General features: G+C 38.6%; 1 long non-coding RNA gene across 13 annotated transcripts in view; it reads right to left on the bottom strand.

The window, feature by feature from the left end:
- The window catches only part of LOC102302168, a 445,058-nt gene that overhangs the window by 214,419 nt on the left and 211,847 nt on the right, over positions 1-18,792 (bottom strand). For 12 of the 13 annotated variants that reach the window (XR_006055031.1, XR_006055030.1, XR_006055032.1 and 9 more), the window contains one exon: positions 3,165-3,252. This is a non-coding gene — a long non-coding RNA (uncharacterized LOC102302168). Of the gene's footprint in view, positions 1-32; positions 273-3,164; positions 3,253-18,792 lie in introns of those variants that run through there. The other variant, XR_006055026.1, reaches the window with a different exon arrangement.

The raw sequence follows: 18,792 nt of genomic DNA, 5'->3' as shown, positions 1-18,792 counted from the left end.
TACAATGTAGCTTGCTATCACCAGTGTGTGAATGGGTGGATGACTGGTTGTGTAAAGCACTTTGGGGTCCTTAGGGACTAGAAAAGTGCTATACAAATACAGGCCATTTAAAAAAATAGACAGTGGTGGAGCCAGAATATTTTGACAGGGATGCTCAGGGCTAACCTACAATGCGATTTTCCTTTTAGCCGTATCAGAGCCATATGAGAGCGGTGACCAGACAGCTTGTAGCCACTTCTTGCCACCGGAGTCTCTGCCCCCGACAGCCAACACTTTCAAGCAAATAGAAGGAAACGCATGGGATACTTTTACTATAACAATGAAGGAATAACCTTGTGTATTTGTACTAAATAGCAAATAAATAACAGGTTGAGAGAACTTCAGGATCTTGGTTTACATTTTCTGTTTTTCTCATTGTTTATGACACCCCCCTCTTTCCTCTCTCTCTCCTCCCCTTCCCTCCCCTCCCCTCTCTCTCTGCAAGCCCACAGCCCAGCAGTAATTCTGTGTTTATCAACTCTTTATTATGGCCCTTCGCATCATCATTTACAATGGTAGCATCTGCTCATTGCCTAGCCTGAGCATGGGGCAAATTGCTTTTATAGGGAAAAAACAGCCAACGAGGGGACTCGCACACAAACACTCACACACACACACACATGCACATACACACATGCACCCATGTGCACACACACAGACAGCAGTAGCCGTGCACAAACCCAGACACCCGGCCTTTTTGCAGCGGTTGTTAACTCTCATGGCAGAATCACACACAAGCACTTCTTCTAACAGGATCAAATGATTAGCCGGGCACCATCGGTGAATCAAAATGAGTCCCAAACCCAATGAGGGAGCAGTTTTGATTTTCCTTCTATTTTTTTTTAAACATCTACCTGACGCCACAGTGTGAAAAACAAATATCACATCTGGCCTCGGAGCTCTAATTTCTGTGTTTGGTTCGGTCTAATTTAGCCACTGCAGCAACATGGGAAACAGTGGGGAAGCAGAAAATGGCAAGACATCCTGTCTTTGTTGTTCGCATTTAACACATTAGCGCTCCCTAAATGATGGGGACGAGGAGATGGTGAGGTGAACGTGTGGAGGAAAGAAAAATTAAAGCAGTGCTTGTTAAGAGCCATCCTTCCAATTATGAAAAGCTTCATCTTGCAGGGAAGTGGAGTGCGAAGGCAGCAGTTTGGTTTTGTACAGATGTTTATGTATAATTGACATGACAACTGAATGTGAACTGCACTGAGGAAAATGTGATGAAAACACGCTAGCTGATGTGATGGATGAGAAGATATTCCATGAAATGCTGCTAATAAAGGAACCCTGAAGTGTCTTTTGTTTTTTAATTTATTTTCAAGGTTATTTCTTGAGGAATTAAGATTGCTCTTTATAAACACCATAAATAAATAAGACAATGGTAGAAGACTATTGATAGCCTCTAATGAAACTTGCAATAAATTGTAAGGTCCCCAACTTTACCAAGTGATCATTATGTCCCTGAACATAATGATTGGAAATGTATAACCACCAGCATCATCTCCTCAAGAGGGCTATATGGCGTTTCTGTTTCTCAGGTTTGACTTGAATTATATAACAATTTATGAATCAGAAAAAGGTCAAAATACAGATTAAAGAATGTAAAACATTATATAAGAAGCAAAAAAGGTTTATTCTACCTCAAGTCACCAAAAACTCACATTTCATACTTACCATTCCAGTTTAATTTCGAATTTGCCAAAATTAGTTTAGTAAGGAATTGAAAACTTTTTCTCAAAGTTTCAGATGCATTAGTCATTTTTAGGGTTAGTTCGTTCTTACAAATAACAGAACATCAACAACAATTTGAAGCATCATGAAAGAAATGTGAATTTTAGAGTGTTTATTGTGACACCAATGTTTTTTGCACACTAACATTGGGTTGGTTTAATGGAGCCTTCCCATTCACACATCACAGCTATTGGGGCCTCAGTGTCTTGCTAAGGATACTTGGCTACAATTAAAGGAAGCTGCTTATTTTTGGATGGCATATTATTATGTTTTTAAATATGAAATGAACTGTGCCAGTATTTATAATAATTCAGCCTGACAACTCACACTTGATTTATTAGAGCATTTGAATATTACTACAGTTTGCCGTCTAGGCTCATTAGTCTCTGCAAATATAGCAGACATAGAAACTGGGGAGTGATGAGTAAACATCCCTCAAGAGCCTACAGGTGGGTCCCGGAGTTGGTGCAAAGACTGAAACAGTAGGGGGAACTATAGGGTGGCGTCAACACTGACATGTCGGATGTAATACAGTTCTTACCTACAAGTCATGTACTATGATATGGTACAATAAGTTTCTAATGAAAGATAATAATAATTATTAATAATAATAATTTTGACCAAGTTTCTGACGTGTCATTCCAAAGATATTTCATAAATAAAACTATACCAATAAGAGTGACATAAATAAAATATAAACTAAACTCAATTTTAGCAACATTAAAAGTACTCAATAGAATTTGGTGTTTTGTTTCTTTACTGGACAGTTTGTGTTTATATCACTGCGCAGTGACATAAACTCAACCTGTTAAGAACAGATTGTCATGGTCGTAGCTGTCACTCAGTTGCTTTTATCCCTTTCACTTCATTTAAAAAAAAAAAAAAAAAAAAAAAAAAAAAAAAAAAAATGTGTGTGGATTATTGCTCTTGTGTTGTGTCGTGTGTGTGTGTGTGTGTGTGTGTGTGTGTACTGATGGTGGGTGGCGGTGGGGGGTTTGGATGAAAGATCCATGCACAGAAACTACATTAGGATGCTGCTTGATGCCATTGCCCAACAGGTCTTTAGCACACAGTTACTACCATGCCCAGAAGCAACTGAATAATGAGTTAGCATTATGTGATGTTCAAACACATAAGTGCTGCATGTACTGTAAACAGCTGTTTCATATTTATCCCAGACACAATCCCTGTTCCAAGATACAATCCAGTATGTTACCAGTTTAATGTCCATATATAGAGCATAAATAAATCCAGACTAGGTTTATACTTTCACATTAAAGTGCTATGACCTCTTTGTGTGAGATGCAGCTGGCATAATTTATGGCCAGTGTGTATCATATTCATAAAAGCAATGACTGAAGAATGTACATTTTCATATGGAGGCTCACCTTCATAGCAGGAGCCTCTGTGTTGTGGATATTAGGTTTGGGAGTCCCCTCTGTTGTAAGAAGCATCTCTGCTGGGACCTGGCTCATTCTGTGGATGTTCATATAAAAACACAGAAAGCAAAAGAAATGATAGTTATTCACAAGAGTGATGTTAAATTATAAGATGATTTAGATGTTATTACTCTTACTATGTTGTCTTTTAATTTCTTTTTTGTTTTGTTGTGGGGTTTTGTTTTGTTTTTCAAATCTTACAATCTCATTCTTCTTGGAGTTTTTGGTAAAAATTAAATAAATTCTCCTACAGCAAACACCAAAATAACCTCGCGACTCTGAGAGAAGCTAAAGACTTAATTAAAAAAGAACTACATTTCTGTAATTCTTATAATCTTATAATTTGAAATCAAATTTTATTGTTAAGCTTGTAAAACTTTTAGCTGAGATTAAAAGCTGCTGCTGGCATTATCTCTTGGCACCAGACAGGTGATATTAAAAACAGGTTTTCCTTTTTCTGTCTGATGTACCTGTTAAATATTACCTGTCACCCCTGAGACCCCTCAGTTGAGAGCTATTCATTTGTCTGGATGCACGGAAAGCTTTTGAGAAACTAGAAAGACAACTACTAATTTCATACTTTGGAAAGGGTTTGGCAAAACCATTTTTTTATTAATTACTGTATACAGGTCAAGTCTCTTGAATTTGTATTAAGATTCTTAAGATTTTGTAATAGCCAGAGGAACAAGGCAGGGTGCCTGCTTTCACCGCTTTTCTTTGCTGCCGAGCCCTTGCATTAGTCATTTGTAGCACACAGATATGAGTTCTTAATGGCACATGGTCATAGATAAGTGTTACATTATGCAGATGATTTTCTTTTATTCATATCTGACCCCCATGCTTTTTTACCTTGTGTCTTCCATACTCTAAATAGGCTTGAAATGATCAGTCTCCTGACTTTTTTTTGCAGAAAAACAAACTGTTTTCTGAAGAATCAACTGTATTGTAAATACCTTTCTGTCTTGCTCTGTGTTATTGAAATATTTTGTGGCTAACTCAACAATGGAAAGCTTGGATGCCCCCCATGGTCAAATTTAAGTATTTTTAGTTCCATGCTTTTTCATCAACTCTCTTATTTATTTCAATTATCTGAAAAAATTCTGAAACAAATTCTAGAATATACAAAAACAGAGGCATGAAAGGCACCTCAAAAGCTTTTGATCTACTGCTGGGCTTCTAAAATGCAGGAGACCCAGTTTTATATTGCTGATTGAAGACCATTGTTTAGTCTAGCTAGTATATTGTTTTGTTAAAAGATAATTTTCTTTAAACAAATAACTTTTTTCTTGTTTTTTTCAAACATAAATAGGGCAGATACTGTCCATCTATTAATGCTTTATATGTACAATGACTTAATTATTTATAATGTAACTTCAAAACTGAAAACTTTCACTCTTGCCTGAGAAACCTCTGTGGAAGGGCTCTGAAGGCATTTTGTGGAATAACTAAAAGGTTGCAATGTTTACTCTCACTCTTGAGTTCCTTTCCTCAGTTCTGTTCACTCTTTAAAATAAAATAAATTTACTTAAAGAATTTAACTGACAAATTAGATAATTGGAATTGAATCAAAAATAAAAACATTATTGCCAGAATATTAAAAAAAAATCAAGTAGAATCATGTGGCACATTGTGCACTCAGTTCATCTTTACCACAGACAACCTTAAAGGTCTGAGTTCTTACAAATAAAACAAGTGTCCCTGTGATCTTCAAACGATGATATGATAGAATTAACACAGAGAAAAGGACAAAAGGGTTCAATTTGGAAGGCTGTCCCTGTAAGTGTGTGTGTGTGTGTGTGTGTGTGTGTGTGTGTGTGTGCGTGCGTGTGTGTGTGTGTGCGTGCGTGTGTGTGTGGGGCCTGTCAGTGATACAGTGCTTTTTACGGTGTCAGGTTTTGGGTTGTATCTGCTCGGCGTTTTGAAAACCCTCCTGGTCCAATCATCATACACTTTCTCTTTCTGGGACGCTACACACAGACACACACTCAGTTCAATCTACACACCATTACACACTCAGACACAGACCTTGTTTATCAGACAGAATCCTCTGACTTGTGTATATGTGTGCACGTGTGTGGTGTGAACCGGTGCGCATGTAAAGCTGACAGTGTTTCCCTTGTGGGGTGCAGACAACAAACAAGGTCCCTGGTGGTTTTTACTGAAAGAGAGGATACAACACCCTCTCACAAACACAAAGACACACAGAACTCTTAGATGTCAGCTGCTTCATGCCAACCATGGCCATCTGGTTTATGTAACCAGCTCTGGCATTGTACATTTGACCTCTCTGGCTGTGTGTTTGTGTGCATGTGTGTGTGTGTGTATGTGTGTGTGCACTGCTAGGTGAGGGGCGAAGGATATCGGTGTACATTTGACCTCCAGATTCTTTATTGCGCTGCCACAACCACACTGCTGCACCCTCCAGGGAGTGTCCTCGTATGTCTTCATTTCAGACAGAAGGAGGAGGGAGGACGTGCAGAAAAGAGCACGAGAAGCCAAAATGGCTAAGGAAGAGGAGAAGGCAAGAAATCACACACACACACACACACACACACACACACACACACACACACACACACACACACACACACACATGTCCTCAGATAGAAAATTAATAACCAGAGAGGATGAGCCTCCTAAGTGACCGTGCTGAGCTCAGGGTGAACCATAAACCATTCCTGTGTTTTATTGAAATGCCATCGTCTTATCTTTAAATCTCCCAAATAGCAGCCAAACTTCCAGAGACACAACTGTGTGTGTGTGTGTGTGTGTGTGTGTGTGTGTGTGACCTGTAAAGGTAAATTTGAAAGCACTGAGAGAGCTGTAAGCATTCTGACAAAGACTTTCAATCACCACTCCACTACAAGTGTAGGAGGCTTCATATGTGCAACTTCTGAAGGTAGCTGAGCGAGCCTTTTGAATGTGGTATTTTAAGAGCTGCAGTGTTATTTTTGAAGAATAGTATGGTGAAGAGACGTCAGAAAAACGACACAGGCCTTCAAAGTATTGTACAATGGATATAAATTAACAGTAGACTTGGGATTCCCAGACATGCTTATGATGATTTTTTTTTTCCAAAATAGCTTTCACATGTGTGTCATGCCAGACTGAAAATGTTAGGACTGTGGATTTTAAAGCTAGTGCTGCATTTGTATTGATATGGTCTAAAGGCGTATTGTACAAAATTTGGTGGATGAAATAAAAATAAATAAATAGTTTTAAAAGACAGCAGAGTGAATGGATTCATGAGCATAAAACTGATGTAAATCACATTCAGTGGAGACTCAAACGATGAGTTAAACTGTTTCAAAGTTATTCTACTAAATTTTACAGTTACAAATTACAAAGATGAATTTATGTTAGCCCCGTGAATAATTGCCAGAGAATCCTAGTTTTTTTGTTTTTCAAATTTGGGGAGTTTATTGACCCTTTTGACAACTTAAAAATTAAATTAAACATTAATTTGCATATGTGAATTTAAGTGTATTATTTTGCTATATCTGGCATTTTTGTCTAAATTATTGCTTAAAATTTTCAGTTTTTCAGGAAACAAAATACTGATGAGGTCTTAAAAAAATCACAAAAATTATGCATCAAGTATAACACAGCTGGCATTAAAGGGTTAAAGAATGAATCTCGATGAATTATTATTAAAAGACTGTTGCAACCATAAATCAAGCTAACACTAGCTTATGTCAATACAGGAAAAAATATTAACATTAAAGTAATATATAATTTAAGAAGTGAAAATTATATTTACCATTTCTTTGCAGTGTTGCTATATCTGTTATTGTGTTAATTATGTACCTGAATTGTTAAAAAAAAAAAGCACACAGTTGCAAAAGCAAACAGCAGTGCTTTTGCAGCTAATATAATATAATATTGACAATAGTTGTGTTTTAATACATATAAGCTGTAGAAATGTAATAATAGCAGGTAATATCCCAGTATCACCTGCTTCTGTGCCACTGCTTGTGTGTTCTCTTGGGTCATCCACCAGGGCACTGGCACCTATCTGAGGGTGGAGCCTGAGTGCAATTTTACCCCCAGTCCAAGATTTCACAAATGACCCATCTTGGTAAGTGTTGGCTTTTTGTTTTATCCAGATGTTAAATGGAAGAAACTAGAAGATGTTATATTTCAAGTGAAGTCATACGCTGATTTTGGCATTAGAGGTTTTTGAAAAACATTTTCCGTAACCTTGGATGGATCACCAGTGACCTGGTTAATGTTAAGGGGTTAATATCTGGGAAATACACTGGAGCTTATATAGTGTTTTTCTACTCTGCAGACTAACTGCAGACTGAAAGCACCTTTTAATAAAAGCCAGTTTTCAGTTTCATTTTGTTAATAAATTCTTATATTATGATGTAAGTGCGTTCTTATGCTTTTTATGGTAGTACTAGTATGCTTTTTATATGGAATTTGTAGACCATTTGCTTAGCAAAAAAACACTTGTCGTAATCAAATGTAGCCTTGAGCCCTCTCCGTAGCTCGGTCACATATTGTTAGAAAAAAAGCCAGAAAAGAGGGAGATAAACAAATCTAGCCACTCTTCATATTAAGGTTGCTTCCAGCATAAATACAATAACAAAATGAATGACAATATCAACTTAAAACTGATATTTTTAAGTGTCTTTCTTTGAATCTGCTAAAATAGTTGCACCTAACGGGTGGCTTTAGTGAGGGAGAAAAAGCAGGTCATCTACTAATTGGAGGGTCGATCCCTCACTGCTCCAGTCTGCATTCCAAATATCTTTGGGCAAGACACTGAGTGTGTCTGAGAGTGTGGTGGTGTGTCGATTGTTCTCTGATGCATCAATTGGAGTATGAATGTGTTAATGTAGAAAAAGCAAAGATAAAAGGGAATGAGGGAAGTTGCAGAGAGTGCTGAGGAAGAGTAGGAAAGCGCTGTATAAAAACCAGCCCATTTAAAGCTTTAGTGCAGGCTCTGTGATTAAGATGTCTGAGAGAATTAATTTCTGTAATATTGGCTATCTTTAGGTCCTGCACGAAACCTTTCTTGGAGTCGTAATATTTCTATAAAAGAGGCCAGACCTGCCCTGCAGTGCTATCAACTGTTTTAATTATCTGTCTGAAAACAAAGTGTGACATCCCCCCTCTTTTCTTCTGAAGCAGCTTTTGACCTGATATGAAACTTTGTCTTGGAGTTAATCAGAAATTTTGCCTTCTTGCATGCCAGTTGTAAAGGGGATATATCCATCCAGGCATTAGCATTAGAAAGAAAGAAACGGTGGAAATGAGAGGAGAGGAGAGATTGTTTGGCTGCCATCTTAACTGAGTGTGCCTAGCCAAGCCCAGCCAGGAGAAAATATAAACCCCAGAGAATAAGGCTTATTTTGACTGGTGGCCAGTTAGGGGATAAGAAGCTACAAGGGTGTGTGCGTGTATACACTTTTGTGTGTGTGTGGAGAGAGGTGTGTGAATCATTGAGCATGCATGCCATAAAAGTAGCCACCCGTCTCAGGTGTATATGTGTGTCCAAATCTGCATCTAAAGCCTTTTCCACTCACTCCTCCATTTCCATAAGGATAAATGTCATTAGCCAGGCAGCTAGCGGCAAGACGCTACTTTTCTCAGAGTAAGTGTGAGGGGTGACTTTGTCCCTAAGAGAGAGAGTGAGTGAGAGAGAGGTCTGATACACAGACCAGACACAAATCCTCTTACTCGAAAAGAAAGAGAAGGTTTTCGGGTGGCGGCTTAAATCGGCCATTGTGGGTCTACTTTAAGACTTCCTCTGATGCCTTTCTGCCTAGCGCTAATGTAAATAAATGAGCCCCAGTAGGAAACTGAGTAGGAAATGAGGGCAGAAGGTAGAGGGGGATCGTATTCCTTGCTCTGACTATGTAACACACAGCTGGCCTGACTGGTAACAGCACCTTTCATTGTGGATGGGGGTCCGCTGTGTGGGCGATCTTAGTGTGTGGATAGTTACACTATCCTCCAAAGAGGAGAAAAAAGATTAAAGGGAAATTTGTCATAATAATATGGACATCCTGATATGTTTTCCTGGTTGAGTGGTGAAGGCTAGAAGCACTTTCGTGAATTTCCTATTGACAGCTAAATCTCACTACTACACCGCTATCTGTAACAGTACGCACTGCACCAGTGATCATCAAGATGAGAGAACACAGTTAGGTTCCCAATCACACCCCACCTACAGAAAGTGTTCCTTTTTCCTCAACTACTACAAACACAACATAGCCCATATTGAGCCATAACAACAAACAACAGTTAAGACAATAGCTTCATTGCATTTATGATGGTACCCCATAAAGGCATGGTCACACCAGAGGCACGTGCAGTAAGTGTGAATACTAAACCATGGAAATTATCCAAGGATTTGCTCACAGAGGGGCCGTAAAGCCATGCTTATGTTTATGTTGCCCTAAATTACTTGCTGCTGGTTGCAGCTCTCATTTGATTAAGAATTTTTTTCCCCTCCTAAACTCATTTTCAGTAGTTGTAATCAAAGAAATGTTAAGGAATGCTGGGATAGGTTCCAGGCTTGGATGGATGGCACTGACTAAACCTAAGCAAGTAATTAGCATTTGAAACCTACCATACTAAATTACTGACAAAAAAGGTGATGTCGAAGTGGTTCCAGATACTCTTATGCTTATCTTTTGATGGAAGGTCTGGTCCAAGGTCAGATGATTGTGAGGTTTTTGTTCTTCCTCACTGTGAAAATGATGATAAATGTGAGTTCCTATGCCTTAAAAAATGTTATTAAAGGGGTAAAAATATAATGAGAAGCAACCAAGGGTTTGACCAAGCAGCTGTGACAAGTTAGGAGTGAGAATATGTTGCTCCGTTTGCTATTTACCATGAGATAAATTTGAACTCATTCGTGGATTAAGATTTCACTAAGTCATGGCTGAGAAATTTGGCAATGAAATTTACCCAATTCTATAGATTTAAGGACTTCAAGTCTTCATTAAGTGGTCCTCCTATAAATTGATCAAATTATAGCTGAACATGTAGGCCAACATAGAGTACAAAACTGCAAAACACCTTGTTTCTTTATATTTTGCAAGGGAAATGGCAAACAGGTGTAACAATCTAGTGAAATGTACAAACATAGATGGAAATATTGTATATAAGGCAACAACATAATTAATAATGTGTATGTGTTAGTCCCCATAGGGAAATAGTTCAACAAACAATGTGAATGAAGCTGAAAGGCCATATTTGGTATGACCACCTTTATTCTTCAACTGAACTCTCTAAGGGAAACTTTCTTGTAATTTGATGATTGAGCATGCATCAAGACTTTCTTGTCATTTCTTTATAATGGATTGCATTTATATAGCGCTTTTCTAGGCACCCAAAGTGCTTTACAATTCCACTATTCATTCACACACTGGTGCAAGCAAACCATAGTTGTAGCCACAGCTGCCCTGGGGCAGACTGACAGAAGCGAGGCTGCCATATCGCGCCTTCGCGCCTACTGGCCAACACCAGTAGGTGGTAGGTTAAAGTGCCCAAGGACACAAAGACCAGGACAGAGAAAGCTGGGGTATCCAACCGGCAACCATCCGGTTACAGATGAGCTTCCCAACCCCCTGAACCACGGTCGCTTTAAGAACTTTAAAGACTTTAAGAAGTTGTTAGGAATAGCTCTCCAAGCTTCTTGAAGGATATTCAAAGCTCTTCTTTGGATGTTGGCAGCTTTTTGTTCTGTTCTCTGTCAAGATGATCCCACATCGAGGTCTGGGCTCTGGGAAGGCCAATCCATGACTTCCCCATTGTGTTTTTTTTTTTTAGCTTTAAAGGGTTTGGATGAGGTTTGGATAACCTTTTTCCTTTAATAAATCAAATCATTTACAAACTCATTTTTGTATTTACTTTGTTTATCTTTGTGTAAAATTACAATTTTGTTTGATGATGTGAATCATGTAAATGTGATAAACATGCAAAAAAGAAAGTGGGTACACTCTTTGTCACAGCATTGCATGGCAGGTTTTGAGCCAATAGCTCTTTGGCTAAATCACCCTGTTCACCTTGTTGCAAAAATACACTTTTATGTCTGTCAAACTGGGTTTTTTCCCCACAAATACAACCAAAGAAATTGGAACAAATTCTGTGTTTTTGTAACAGGCTTCTAGTAAAAAAGTAAAACTTTGAAAGACCTTCAGAAATGCCTGGGGAACGAGACTACTACTAGCTACTAACTACACGGCTACATCTGGCCAATAATCAACCATCTGAACTTTTGTACTGTACATCGAACCTTGTGACCTCTTGGGAATTATGAATATTCTGTGTCCAACATTTTAATCAAAATATAGCTTTAGATATCTTTTCTTTAACTCTGAAACAATATTGGTCTTCAGAAAAGTAATCCGTTTTAATCAGCGTAATATATACGGTGAAGAAGTGTACAATCAGACATCCCAAGATATTTCTAGAGGTTTACTCAACACCACTGTCCTTTGGGGTGACCCAGTGACATCATATATTCCCTTATTAAAACTGCTCTGCTCTGACTTTAGTGCAAACACTACATAAACAGCCTAATCACCGCCGCCGTGGACGCAAGTGTAGCTGTAGGGCTCGCATCATCGCACACACAGAGACCATCATGTACTGCAATCATACCACTGTACCATATTCATATTACAAACACACACAGTGATGTGCGATGATAAACCACATGCCACAGACAGGGAGGGAGGATCAATGAGCTTAATAGAAAGTGACATAAAACAATACCAGATGGCCAATCAGCACTCAGCAGAAGTTGAATGATACCATGAGAAACAAGCAGCACAGCGTTGTCCTCATTTTTGCTTTATAGTATTAGCTCTCATTAGTCATGGCATTTAAAAACCAAACATCTAAAATCTATAAATGTCTAACTGAACAACTAGCCAACTATCCCAGCCATTCACTGTCTTTCAGTGGCCTATTGCTACTCTTATCACATGTGTAGAGGCAAGCTATAGTTCAATCTGACTGGAAAAAAAAAACACTGTACTTATATACTTTTAAAACCACATCATAAAATGTTCATCTGTTAAAAACTTGCAGGAATTATTCATAACACACTGTCTGTCTCACCTCTATTAGGTTAAAATTTGGGAAGTCAAAGTTAAAATTTTTTGTTAAATTTCTTACTCACATACTTCAAAATGTCCACCGAATTTGTCAGCCTCTCTATTCATGCAATTTCTTAACCATCACCACTGCTGTCTTAGACAGGGCTCACATTTGCACCTGATCTATTTTGATTTGGAGGATAACGTAGCAAGTATGTCTTTGGTATTAAACCAGTGTATCCAGAGTGCACAGAGAATAGGGAGGACACGCAAACTCAATCCAGAAACTGAGAAACACAGAGTTTTATGATTACATGACAGCATGTCAGTTCAGACCAGTAAGCAACCAACTCATGTATTGCTGCTATGCTACAGTTACATTTTAGACTAGATAATACAGACTTTGAAAACAATCTTATTGTGAACATAACTGTTTCCCAAATACTAACAATGTCATAACAAAATTAAGTCAAAATGAAAGTTACAATTAAATATAGCTGTGCTAAATACAGTTTTCAATCTGAACTCCATTAACAAGTTCTGTTACATCTCAACACTAGCTGGATAAATGTATGAAGTAATGCAGCGCTAACGCATTAACGAGCATCATTTTAATGAGATTAAAGCTGACAGCACTAGTATAAAGTCATCGTCATGGACATCAAGGACTGGATCAGAACCAGATACTTACTTTGATGTAAGTTGAGTGGAGGAGAATGGATAAACGGACGGATGAAGTTCTTTCTTCAGACAACTGTTGGACAACTATGTAAGCAGTTGTACAAGTTTTATGATTACTTAGTTGTTACCATTAGAAAATTCACAACTTGTTGAACCTTTGCCTTATTCTAAAGATATCAGCCACTCGACGCCGAGCTTTAGATTGACACAGCAAAGCCTCTTCACTGTTGTACTGTAGTGTAGCCTCTCGTGGTATATTCCTGAAATATACAGTGAAAAGTGAAGGAGATGACATATGATAAGAGCTGTGAGACAGGTCTAAATTTGTGGCATTGAAGTTTAGACTTGTGAGCCAGCTGAACGCCCCGCCAACAGCCAAAGTTTTGGGGGTAAAGATGTTTTATAAATGCTTTCTAGAAGATTCCTCTTCAGCTGTCAATGTTGTCAACCTTACATTTGCTTTCTGCAATTTCTCTTTTGTTCCCGTCATGCACCGACAGCAAACCTCTGGAAATGAGTGGGGATTCATTGCCCTTTTAGAAATTCTGACAAACAACTACTCAGCCTTACAGAGCCCAGCTATGGCCTGTTGAGTAAAGCAACTTCATAGCCATTATAATGTGGATACGCCATTCATTTTAGAGGCGAGTATGTTTGCTTGCCGCCGTCTTTCTCTCTGTCAGTCCCCCTCTCTCTTCTCTCTCTTTCAGCCCCCTCATGTCAGTGAGGTTCACATCATCCTCGTTAAGCGTTTGTCTCCAGTCTAACTCACAGATGATTATTCATTTAGCCGCCTTAGACAGCTCCCGTCAGCTACAAGGACTCCGCTCATCCACCAAGGGACAAATCAACACTCGTTTTTTTTTTTTTTTTTTTTCTCGTTCTCCTCCTCCTCCTTAGTTCTTTCTCCACTTCCCGTCTCTCTCCTGGGCTATTACACTGAGTGTTATGTTTACTATAACCCGCATGCTTGTTAATTATAAATCACTGGGTCCTCTTACGTTCTATTAATTGGTACCTCCTCTCTCAGTCTATGCAGGAGCACTGGCAAATAAATTCAGGTAAGGCTTCATTAAGTGGCACTCTCACAACAGATCTTGACACACGGTACGGAGGCAATAAAACAAGGCTGTTTGGAGGGGTGGAAGGTTTTCAACAACTGTAATCAGTGTTTTACAGTAGTCGGCGGCACAATCTGCAAAGTGCCAGGCCTGCTACTCCCTGTAGGACCAAGAAAAGGAGTCGACACTGGAGAAAGCGACGAACTGCGATACAGCCGTGGCACAGTTTGACTTGAGTTCATCTGACCATTTTCAAAAGAATGCGCAAGAGTACTTTGTCAGTCATCAAAGGCAGTTCATCAAAGCCACCAACTTATTTCTGATGCAGCTGTTGTTTGACCTAGAAAGGTGTTGGAGAGTACTCAAAGTTTAATGACAGAGGGGAATTGATGCCATATTGATGCTAAATATTAAATATGAGCGTCTTTTGCGTAGAGCAAACTTTAAAGTAATACTGATGCAAGACTCTTCCAGTGCTTTTGTTTGTTTGTTTGTTTGTTTGTTTCATCATTACAATATTGAGCATGTTCAGGTTATCCAGAATCATTTTATGGTGGTTGTGCTAACCTTGTCTCTGAATGACTAAATCACAAAGTTTATTTGGCATAAACCAGGCAAGTGGTGAACGACCTAGGGTTAAGGTTAGAATGCATTTCCTCTCATAGGCTACAAAGATAGAAACTAGGAGATGTTACAATTCAAATCAAATATTTTAATTGAGCTTACCCTTAGAGTTTTTCTGTTATAAAGTTTATATTTAGGTATTGCAAAGAAGAAGAAAAAGGTAAATGCAAAACTAACCAAAATCCCCAACACTGAACTTGTCACTAGATGGACGTTAAAGCGCCTTTTCCATTTTAGCTACTAGTCATTATAGCAACATGGCCAGGCATCCCGTGACATAATTAGTGTGCGACAAGAAAGCTACAACCACAGTGGACGTCGAGGCGACGATATACCTGCTTCTTGGTCCGTAGCTTTTTGTCAGACTCCGTTTTCAAAAATGGCAGTTTTGACGTAACAAGACGCTCGTATGACTCATCAAGTGACACCACCGTCAACGTCACATTTTAGTAGCTGCTTGGATTGCTTTGCAATACTATTTTTGTACCTGGTACCAGGTACTATGATCTAATGGAAAACTCTAAATACCATAGTGAGTTGATCTGAGTTGGTACTAATGGAAAAGGGGCTTAAGAGATTAATTAGCAAGCCGATCAATTACTACATCATTTATTAACAATATTAAAAAGAGGATAAGATGCATAATGATCTTTCAGATTTTGCGCTGCGTGTTACCTGATTGATTGATCTATCACACCATACATTCAATATTCTGTAGTAATTTATTAGAACGGCACATTCAATATCAAGGGACATAGGTGAACAAAAATGAACATCCATTTTTCAATGCCCCGCTATTTCCACGGCATTGAATAATGTTTTGTCAAAGCCATCATTATCTCACATTTACGCACAAGGTGTCCTTTTACTGTGCTGCATGATGCGCCAAGCTCTGGCAATAGTGAGATCCACCTGGCACAACTAGTCATTTTTGCAGGGGTCAAGGGTGTGTGAGGTCAGGTTTAACCGTCTTTCCCTATTCCTGACCAAACACTTTTTAGTGCCTAAGCTAACCAGGTAGTTTAGTGCTTAAATTAAATAGTAAATGGACTGTCTCTTATGTAGCCAATTTCTAATCTATTTAAAGTCAAGTTTGACTTGACTTCGACTTGACTGACTAGCCCTTTTCTAATCTACTTGAGCACTCAAATTAACTTTAACAGAAGTATGTAAAGCTAATGACAGGACACCTTCAGCAGCAAATACAGTAAGTTGTTATTTATTGTTCTGGAACTTGAGCTGAGCAGGAATCCACGGTCTAGATCAACAGGAGAAACCCTGAGCAGGGGGCCTATTGGGCGATCGTGGCTCAGGAGCAGTTCGTCTTGTAATCGGAAGGTTGCCAGTTCGAGGCCCGGCTCCGACAGTCTTGGTTGTTGTGTCCTTGGACAAGACACTTCACTTGTTGCCTACTGGTGGTGGCGCCAGTGTCCGGCAGCATCGCCTCTGTCAGTGCGCCCCAGGGCAGCTGTGGCTACAATGTAGCTTGCCATCACCAGTGTGTGAATGTAGTGTAAAGCGCTTTGGGGTCCTTAGGGACTAAGTAAAGTGCTGTACAAATACAGGACATTTACCGATTTTTTCAATCCAGATATGAGCCAAAATGAGAGAGAATGTTTTTTGGGGGAGTTTTTGACTTGTTGACTCAATAAGTAAATTTTCATTCAAGTGTGTGAGCATCTGATCCTGGTATCCAGTTCTTGTAATACATCCACAAACCTGCCATTCTTCAACCGTAAGCCTCCTTCAGGCCAACTGTGACATTCCATACTAAAAGAAATGTCAGACCACTACGTACAACGATGCCTGATTGTGGTGTTTACTTTGATTATAAGAAACAAAATAACAAATCGTGTGTAATCACCTGTAGTTTTGAACTTGTAATTTGACAAAATATTTTCCAGACTGGATAATTCATGCAGAAATGCAAAGAGTCAGACGTGCACGGAAGCACAAAGAGACAAAGCGGTCTCAGAGATAGAGCAACTGAGGGTTTGCTCATGGACCTGAAATGACTGGGTACAGTATCACGCCAGAGAGCTCCATTAGAGATAATTGGATGGATTTCATATTAATATATGCTCTGTCATTTAGCATTGCACACAGGCTTAACCTCTGCGAGGGATTTCATCCCCTGCCAAGTCCTGCAATCATACACTTCACACTGATCATAATGGTTGGAATACTGTTCCAAAGCAGGCAGAATGTTAAAGAAGTGTTGGGGGAAAAAACTGGAAAAAAGGGGAAAAAACATGTTTCTTCTAATACCTTTTGCACTGACTTATTTAATCTTCTAAATTTAATTGCAGCATTGTTGTTACATTTCAAAGACACTGGTGTACAGGTGGACACATTGACATCTCACTGCTGCCTCTGATCTACAAAGTCATTTTTCCTCTGAAATTTTATTTAACATATATTCTTATATAACATTTATTTATGTGAATATATGTTATATATGACCTAATAAAGATTAATAACATTATAAGCTGGTATTATTAGCTTTTAACAATTGTTACTTAATATACTGTTTCATAATGTTAATAAAATCTTTGCGATTCTTATTAGATTTTTTAAATCAATGTAAAGTTCAGCTAGTCTGCCCGTTATGTCTTTGCTAAACTTTGTCGAGCTTAATTTTTTTATTAGGATTGACATGAATTAACAGCTTTTTGCAGCATGCAGATCTAAAGTGGGAACATTGCTTTATTACAGTTAATAAATATTATCTGTTCTGTACACAGCTCCCTCATCTAGAATTGATGGTTATTAACAAGTAATTTTTTATGAGAGCTTAAGCAAGTCTAATCATAGTATAAATATTTTTCAGAGTCAATGTTGGTGCATGAAAATATGTAGAAGGTTTGCATGATGGATGGTAATGTTGAGAATCTGCAGGATTTTTTTCTTGTTTTATCTTCTCTTTTTGACCACATCAGTTGATGGTAGTGGATTTGTTGGTTTTGGTCACACACACACACACACACACACACACACACACACACACACACACACACACACAAGTACTGAAAATGGAAAATGTTAACTTTAAAATAAAGTCACATACATTTATTTTGGGCATTGCAAACACATTTTTATTTGAGTGCTCCAAATAGGTAAAAACTTTGTTAATAAAAAATAAATAAATAAATAAATAAATAAATAAATAAATCCTCTCTCTACCTTCAGTGCCAGGTGGATCTGGAAATTAGAAATAATTGACAAAGGACAACAAAACTGAAAAAAAAGAATTTAAAAGATAAATGTAATAATTCAGTAGAATTGTCAAATGCCAGTGTTTTTCTCTGAGTTTGAAGTCAAACATTAACACTTTTGATTTCTTTTCCACACTCACAGTAATCAAAACCAATTCCTTTTTCCACTAGAATCCACTAGACGGTTCTTTTGTCACAGTGAAATGCCACGCAGTAACAAAACTACCTAAGTGATTATGCAAATGTGGGCTAGTAATTTAAACTGTCTGTGATAAAGATATCTTCCTCCTATGGGCATTTATGAGGAAAAAAACACACAAAGTTTAAGCCAAGATTTATTTGGGTGGAAAAGAGAATGTTTCTTTGATCATGGCTTGAGTGTCAGGGTTAATTACACAGGTTGCAGAGGCTAATGCTTAATCCTATTTCTAGCCTTTTTAGCATCTACCCTCACCAACAGCAACACCTGCTTAGAACAGCATTTCAACTCAGTGACACCCCACAAAATGTCTCCAGTACACCGGGAAGTCAGCAGTGGCTCTCCCTAAATTGGCAGGGGCAAAAGAGGCCGGAACAGTAATAGGAAGATCCTCTTCAAAAAGCCCCTTCACCTTTTTTTCCCTCTCACTCTCCCTCTTCCTCCTCCTGTTTTGCTCATCAGAGAGAAATCTCTTTCAACTAGCCGAGAAGGTTTTGGACAACTGTGCAGTCTGACATAATTATCAGTGGCTTGGCTTTAATCACACTCTCCTCGGACTCCTCAGCGCACATTATCTGACACCAAACACAGACGCTCTTCTGCCTGAAACAGGCCAATTTAGCCTCCTAATGCCACTCAGAAAGCCAGCCGTCACAGACAACTAGAGATGGACAGAGAAAAAGCGGCAGAAAGTGAGAGCGAGGGAGAGGCGAGGCGTAATTATGCACCATATTT

This window comes from Haplochromis burtoni, unplaced genomic scaffold (genome assembly GCF_018398535.1).
Source record: "Haplochromis burtoni strain Fernald_Lab_line unplaced genomic scaffold, NCSU_Asbu1 Contig_196, whole genome shotgun sequence".
NCBI lineage: Eukaryota > Metazoa > Chordata > Actinopteri > Cichliformes > Cichlidae > Haplochromis > Haplochromis burtoni.
The sequence above is the reverse complement of the archived record's forward strand: the minus strand, read 5'-3'. Positions and strand labels throughout refer to the sequence as shown.